The sequence below is a fragment of the Xiphias gladius genome, chromosome 23 (genome assembly GCF_016859285.1).
Source record: "Xiphias gladius isolate SHS-SW01 ecotype Sanya breed wild chromosome 23, ASM1685928v1, whole genome shotgun sequence".
Classification (NCBI taxonomy): Eukaryota; Metazoa; Chordata; class Actinopteri; order Istiophoriformes; family Xiphiidae; genus Xiphias; species Xiphias gladius.
In genome coordinates this window covers 28,806,618-28,812,617 of record NC_053422.1, presented here as the reverse complement: position 1 = coordinate 28,812,617, position 6,000 = coordinate 28,806,618, and positions in this window count along the sequence as shown.

Below are 6,000 nucleotides of genomic sequence, written 5' to 3'. Positions count from 1 at the left end.
TTCTCACAAAAGCATACTGTGTTACTGTACAAGACACAGCTGTGTATTAGCAGCAGCAGAATGTTAAACTTGCTATTTGAAAATCCTGTGGGCAGGATCTGTAACCTTTGCTCTGCGAGCTGAATGAGCCAGTGTTTTTTGTTACCTGGTAACGTAACTCATTTTTTTATCTCCTTCATATCATGATGGAAAAGTACCATCAGACATTTTAAATAAATTCTCGTGCGTGATTATTTTTAACATACCAAGGCAGTTAAAACTGATAAATGTAGAAAAATATTATGAATGTGGTTTTAATTAAGGGTCTTAATGAGTCTAAGTTAAAGATGTTTTGGAGCAAACATTAAATAAAGGGGAATACATGTACATTTATTGTTTTGTCTTTTCTTTTTTACACAACCAGAACCCAGGTTAACAGTTAACTGAGGTGAGTTCAACATTAAAAAAGGGTAATAGTTGCAAAGAGTTACATCACATCAGTGTCACAGCAAAAAAGAAGACTTTAGAGCTGCACTGATCAAAATTTTATACGAACAGTGGGTCAGATAACAATTTGAAAAGGGTCACTTTTAGTGCTGAACCCACAAAGAATTATCACCCGCAGTTCCCTCATTTTTACAAGGTCTTTAGTGTCTTATGGCTCAATCTTACCTTCTTTCCAGCAGCAGCAGCTGCTTTCTACAAAACAGTTCTGATAAACCCACAGTACTACGTGCCCAGAACCAAACATCGGACAAAGTTAGCAACTAGGTGGTGAACATAGTAGAGCATTTAGCAGCCAAAGAGCCAGATATTTTCACTCTGTCATCATGGATTATTGAGTGTAGATTCATCGGCAAATGTTATCAATTTAAAATTAAAACTAAAATTCAATTAAATGTGCTTAAAAAGTGAAGGGGTATGAATACTTTATACACACACACATATTACATATATATGTAGAGTATGTGTGTGTGTGTGTGTGTGTGTGTGTGTGTGTGTGTATATATATATATATATATATATATATATATACATATATATATTGATTCGACTGATTATTTACACATCAAAATCCTGTTCTTTTCTTGTCCAATATTAAAATATTTTTGATGACTGCTCCTGCATTCAGAGGTGTGTAGATAACTTCCTCCAATTAAATTTGATTTTGGATTACAAGATAACCCGCTATAAGCATCATTCATGTACTGAATGCGTGAATGAATTAATGTTAGTGCACTTCTGAATCATCGAATAAATTTAATCAAATTTTTCTGGAAATTATAACCTGCTTGCATATTCTGTTTCACTCAGAAATACATCACATTACAGGAGCTAAAGATGCAATCCCATTCAGACAACCGCAATTTCTCACAGCACGTAGATTATTATTTATTTTTATTTTTTATTTTTTTTCAGTGAAGGAAGTGATAAAGATAAAGAAGAGGGAGAAAATGGGCATGCAAGGCTGGGCTTCCCAACATCAAGGTCCCTTCATTACCGAGCAGCTGTTGAACTGCAGTCAGATGACTCAAGTTGATTTCAAAGTCTTCAAAGAGTTGTTGCAGCCGGGCTCTGGCTTGTGTGTATCAGAGGGGAATGAGGATTGAAAAGTGATGGAGAGTGACAGCCGACAGATTGCAGATGCTTGCAGCTCGCCCCCAGGTGAGACTGGGGAAGACAGATCACTCCCACTGATGTTTAGACAAGGAAGGCAGAGAGCACAGCTGTGTTTGTGTTTATGTGTGTGTGTGTGTGTGTGTGTGTGTGTGTGTGTGTGTGCGCGTGTGTGTGTGTGTGTGTGTGTGTGTGTGTGTGTGTGCGTGTGTGTGTGTGTGTGTGTGTATGTGGACAGAGAGCCTAAAGTATAAGCATGTGCAGTACACATACACAAGCTCAAGTGCCTACATGGAAGATTGTGTGTGTTTCTGACAATTTTAGCCTATGTGTGTGTGTGTGTGTATGTGTTTGCACAAGGGTGTGTGTGACAAACAAGGCCCTGTGGCACAGGATCTGCTGTCGCTAAGCAGCTGACACTTCTTAGTGACAGACTGACAGATTTTCACAAACTCATTTGACTCTGAGGAAGATGACATGAGACACTCATGAAACTTTTCAACTCCTGCCAATGGAAAATACATTGCAGTGCTCTTAATGATGATGATGATGAACTAACTAACAAAACTTGACACACACACGCACGCACACGCACACACACACACACACATAGACACACAAAGAAAGAGAGTGTAGAAGTTGCAGATGCTAGATAGAAAATCTTGTCAGACTAGATTTGTTACAGTGACAGCTCTGTCAGTAACTACCTGATCACGACTTTTCATCACAGTTTAGGACGTATTACTAGCATCAGTTGATTTAAGCGCCATATTGGTGATGCACCTAGGCAGTAAGTTTGTGACCAGCAAGAATGCTTAAAAATTATCTCTCGGTCAGTTGTGGTGTGACAGCAAAGCAGACCAACTGTTGTATTGTGTTATAGTAGCTGTGTGATTTTATAATTAACTCAAAAGATAAACTATACTTAAATCAATCTGATGATCATGGGATATACGGGATCCCGTATATCCCATGATCAGCAGATGGAGCAGGTGCTTTGCTTTCACATCACAACTGACCGAGAGATACCTTTTTAAGCATTCTTGCTGGTCACAAACTTACTGCCTGTATTTATAAATAATATATAAGTATATATATATATATATATATATATATATATATATATATATATATAAGTATATATATATATATATAAAAGATATAAAAAATATACATATACATATATATACATTAAAAGACTAAAAGATTTATTGCTAGTTTTAATTCATCAGCTTCCAGACCAAAAAATAAAAAATCAGCTGACTCAGTGATCATTTGTGAAGAATGCTAATTATTTTAATAACTTAATAATTGACATCATCACATTGATAAGTTAGACATCAGAGATCTTGAAATTTTCCAACATGGATACAGTCACTGCACCTTACAGTAAGCTAGTTGCAAACTGGTTAATGCTGAATGTAATTCTTCTTTAATGTCTGTGGTGGATGTGATGGTGTCAGGTCACATGACCTCCTCAAAAATCTGGACATTTGTTCCCAACTTTGAGTAATGTATAGCAGGCTGTGTGAACCACTCAGGAATGAGACTTTAGACTTGTATATAATAGAGACAGCAATAGCAACCAGAACAAGAGGCAAAACAGGAAATTGAAGAAATAAAAAAAAGTGGGCTTGCAAAGGTTTTGGTTAGAGTAATTACATGTGCACGAGTGCAGGGATGTTTCCGATACATCAGAAAATGAGAAGTATGTATTGTATTTTGGCAGTTCCTCAACTACCTCCACCCTTCTGATGGAAACAAGGTTGATGAGAGCTCTGAGACTGAACCAAAAAAAGTAAATGTACCATGAAATGAAAACAATAAGCTTAAAAAAGCTAAAAGGCTCAAAAGAGCCGGTGATAATTCTCTGTGGGTTCATCAATTGCATTTAAGGATTCCTCTGCTGTACTTAAATTGTTGGTTGACCAAAAAATAAATAAATAAACAAGAAAAACATCAAAAACACACCAAAAAGGCATTTTCTCACTTTTAAATGCACACCTCAGGCCTTTAGCAACCCATGACTACATATGTTCTGATAGTTCCAGAAATTATAAAAACCATTTTTTCAAAAAAAAGTTTTTCTTTAAAAAGTCCATAGGGGCACTAGTGACCCAAGGTTTGAATGAGTGAGATAGCGGCTAATGTTGTGTTTTCCTGTTTAGTCTCATTATGTTGCTGTTGTCTCACTGATACTATGAATAAATGCAGACACAATGACGTTGATGTCTGTTTTAATGGTTTATCGTCACAGTAACATGATGGTGCAGCACCTGGGTTACAGATTCAGTGCAGAGCAGTATTTTCTTTGATTTTGGAGGGTTTTGATGACAGCAGCTCTGGAAACGAAGATGTACCTGAGGCAGCTAATGATGAGGAATTTTTTTTTTATGCAATTTAAGAATCAGATAATTTAAAAGCTGAACTGGAGCATGGGAATGACTTCGATAGCTCCTAAGATATGTGCTCTGACTGTTTTGTTTGTCCAGAAACAAAACCTCTTCAGCTGAAAAGCCCCCATAGAAATGCCCACGCTCTACTGCTAAACAGTGGAACAGTGTGTGCAGCGCACACAACCACGTATGCCACAGTCACTTACTTATGTAACCACAAGCAACTGACTGTGGCCTTTGTTTAGTGTCAGTGGCCCTTGTGCAAGGTAGTACAAGTAATATATTAGTTACATCTTTTCAAATTTGAAAAAACACATGGTTCTGATGTCTATAAATGATTGCAAAGATTGTTTCCTTTTTTCCCTTTGTTTTCCTGGTTTTTCCCCTTCCCCAGTGTTTTGTGTTTGTCCCTTATCTGTCTATCTCTGTGTTTGTGTGCATCTGTGTACTGGGCATGGCTTCGATCACCATCTCCCACCATTCTACCTGCATGCCTGCTGATCATCAACTAATCACCTTCCCAAGCGACTGCAGTATAAAGCCAAAGTTCATCTCTCAGAACCTTGCTAGATCTTTCAGTCATCAATGTGGTACAGATGCCACGACCAAGTCTCTTTGTTTGTTTTTGTGTTCTCCTGAACTCTGCTAACTTTGTACTCTAGGTTCATTATGCCTGTTTACCAGAATACCTGGTACGTCCAGCCTCGTCTACATCAGCTGGTGACTGTCCGGATTTCTGGATCTATTCTGCTGATGCCCAGTGGAACGAGGAAGCCTTACGGGGAGTGTTTGTAAAAGGATTAAATGAGCAAATCAAAGATGAATAAGCCACCCATGATGAACCAGGTAACCTGAGTTCTTTGGTTTCCCTTGCCATTAGGATTGATAACCGCCTACATGAACAACATCTGGAATAAAACCAGGTACTCTCAGCAGCCATCTGCCTCTCCGTCTCTTGGATAATCCAATCCTGACCCTGAGCCTCCTGATCTGTCTTCTAATCCTACTGAATACCATGACCTTGGTGAGATTTTCAGTGAGGATTGTGCTCCGTCTCTGCCCCCTCATAGACTCTACAACTGCACTATCGATTTCCTGCCTGGTACTCCATTGCGTTCCAGCCACTTGTATAATCTTTCTTGTCCAAAAAGAGGCCATGGATAAGTATATAAGATTGGTGCAGGTTTCTTCTTTGTGTCTAAGAAAGATCAGGCTGTAAGCCCCTGTGTTGATTTTCGGGGTTTGAACAACATTATGATGAAAACAAGTATCTCCTGCCATTGATCAGTTCTGCTTTTGAACCCTCCTGGGTGCCACCATTTTAACAAAGCTGGATCTTCAGAATTTATATCTCTTGGTTCCTACCATCCTTGGATGAATCGAACTCTAACTCTGCTCAAAAGACACTTCTGGTGGCCCACAATGGAGAATGACACTCTGGCCTACGTTGCTGCTTGTACTGTATGTGCTCAAGGAAAAGCATCACATTGGCCTGCTCCGTCTCCTACCTGTTCCCAGTCAGCCATGGTCACAAATCGCCTTGGATTTAGTCACCAGTTTACCTCCCTCCCAAGGTAATACTTCTTAATTACCATAGTAGACCATTTTTCCAAGGCTGTTCATTTTGTTGCTTTGCCTAAGCTTCATTTTGCCAAAGAAAATGCTGACCTTTTGACTAATCGGGATTTCCAACTCCATGGTATCCCAGTATATATCGTGTCCAATTGAGGTGCTTAGTTTATCTCCCAGGTGTGGAGAGCCTTCTGACAACTGCTATGTGCTTCAGTCAGCCTCACCTCTGGGTTTCACCCTCAAACCAACAGCCAGACTGAAAAAGCTAACTAAGATCTGGAGTCGGCTCTATGCTTTGTTTTGGCGTCCAACCCTGCTGCCTGGAGTACTCATCTAGCCTGGGTTTGGAAGGACACCCATGCAACTCTTCTTCAAACTACCAGCAACAACAAGCGTATGTCAGACTGGCACCAGAATATAAACAAGGTCAGACTGT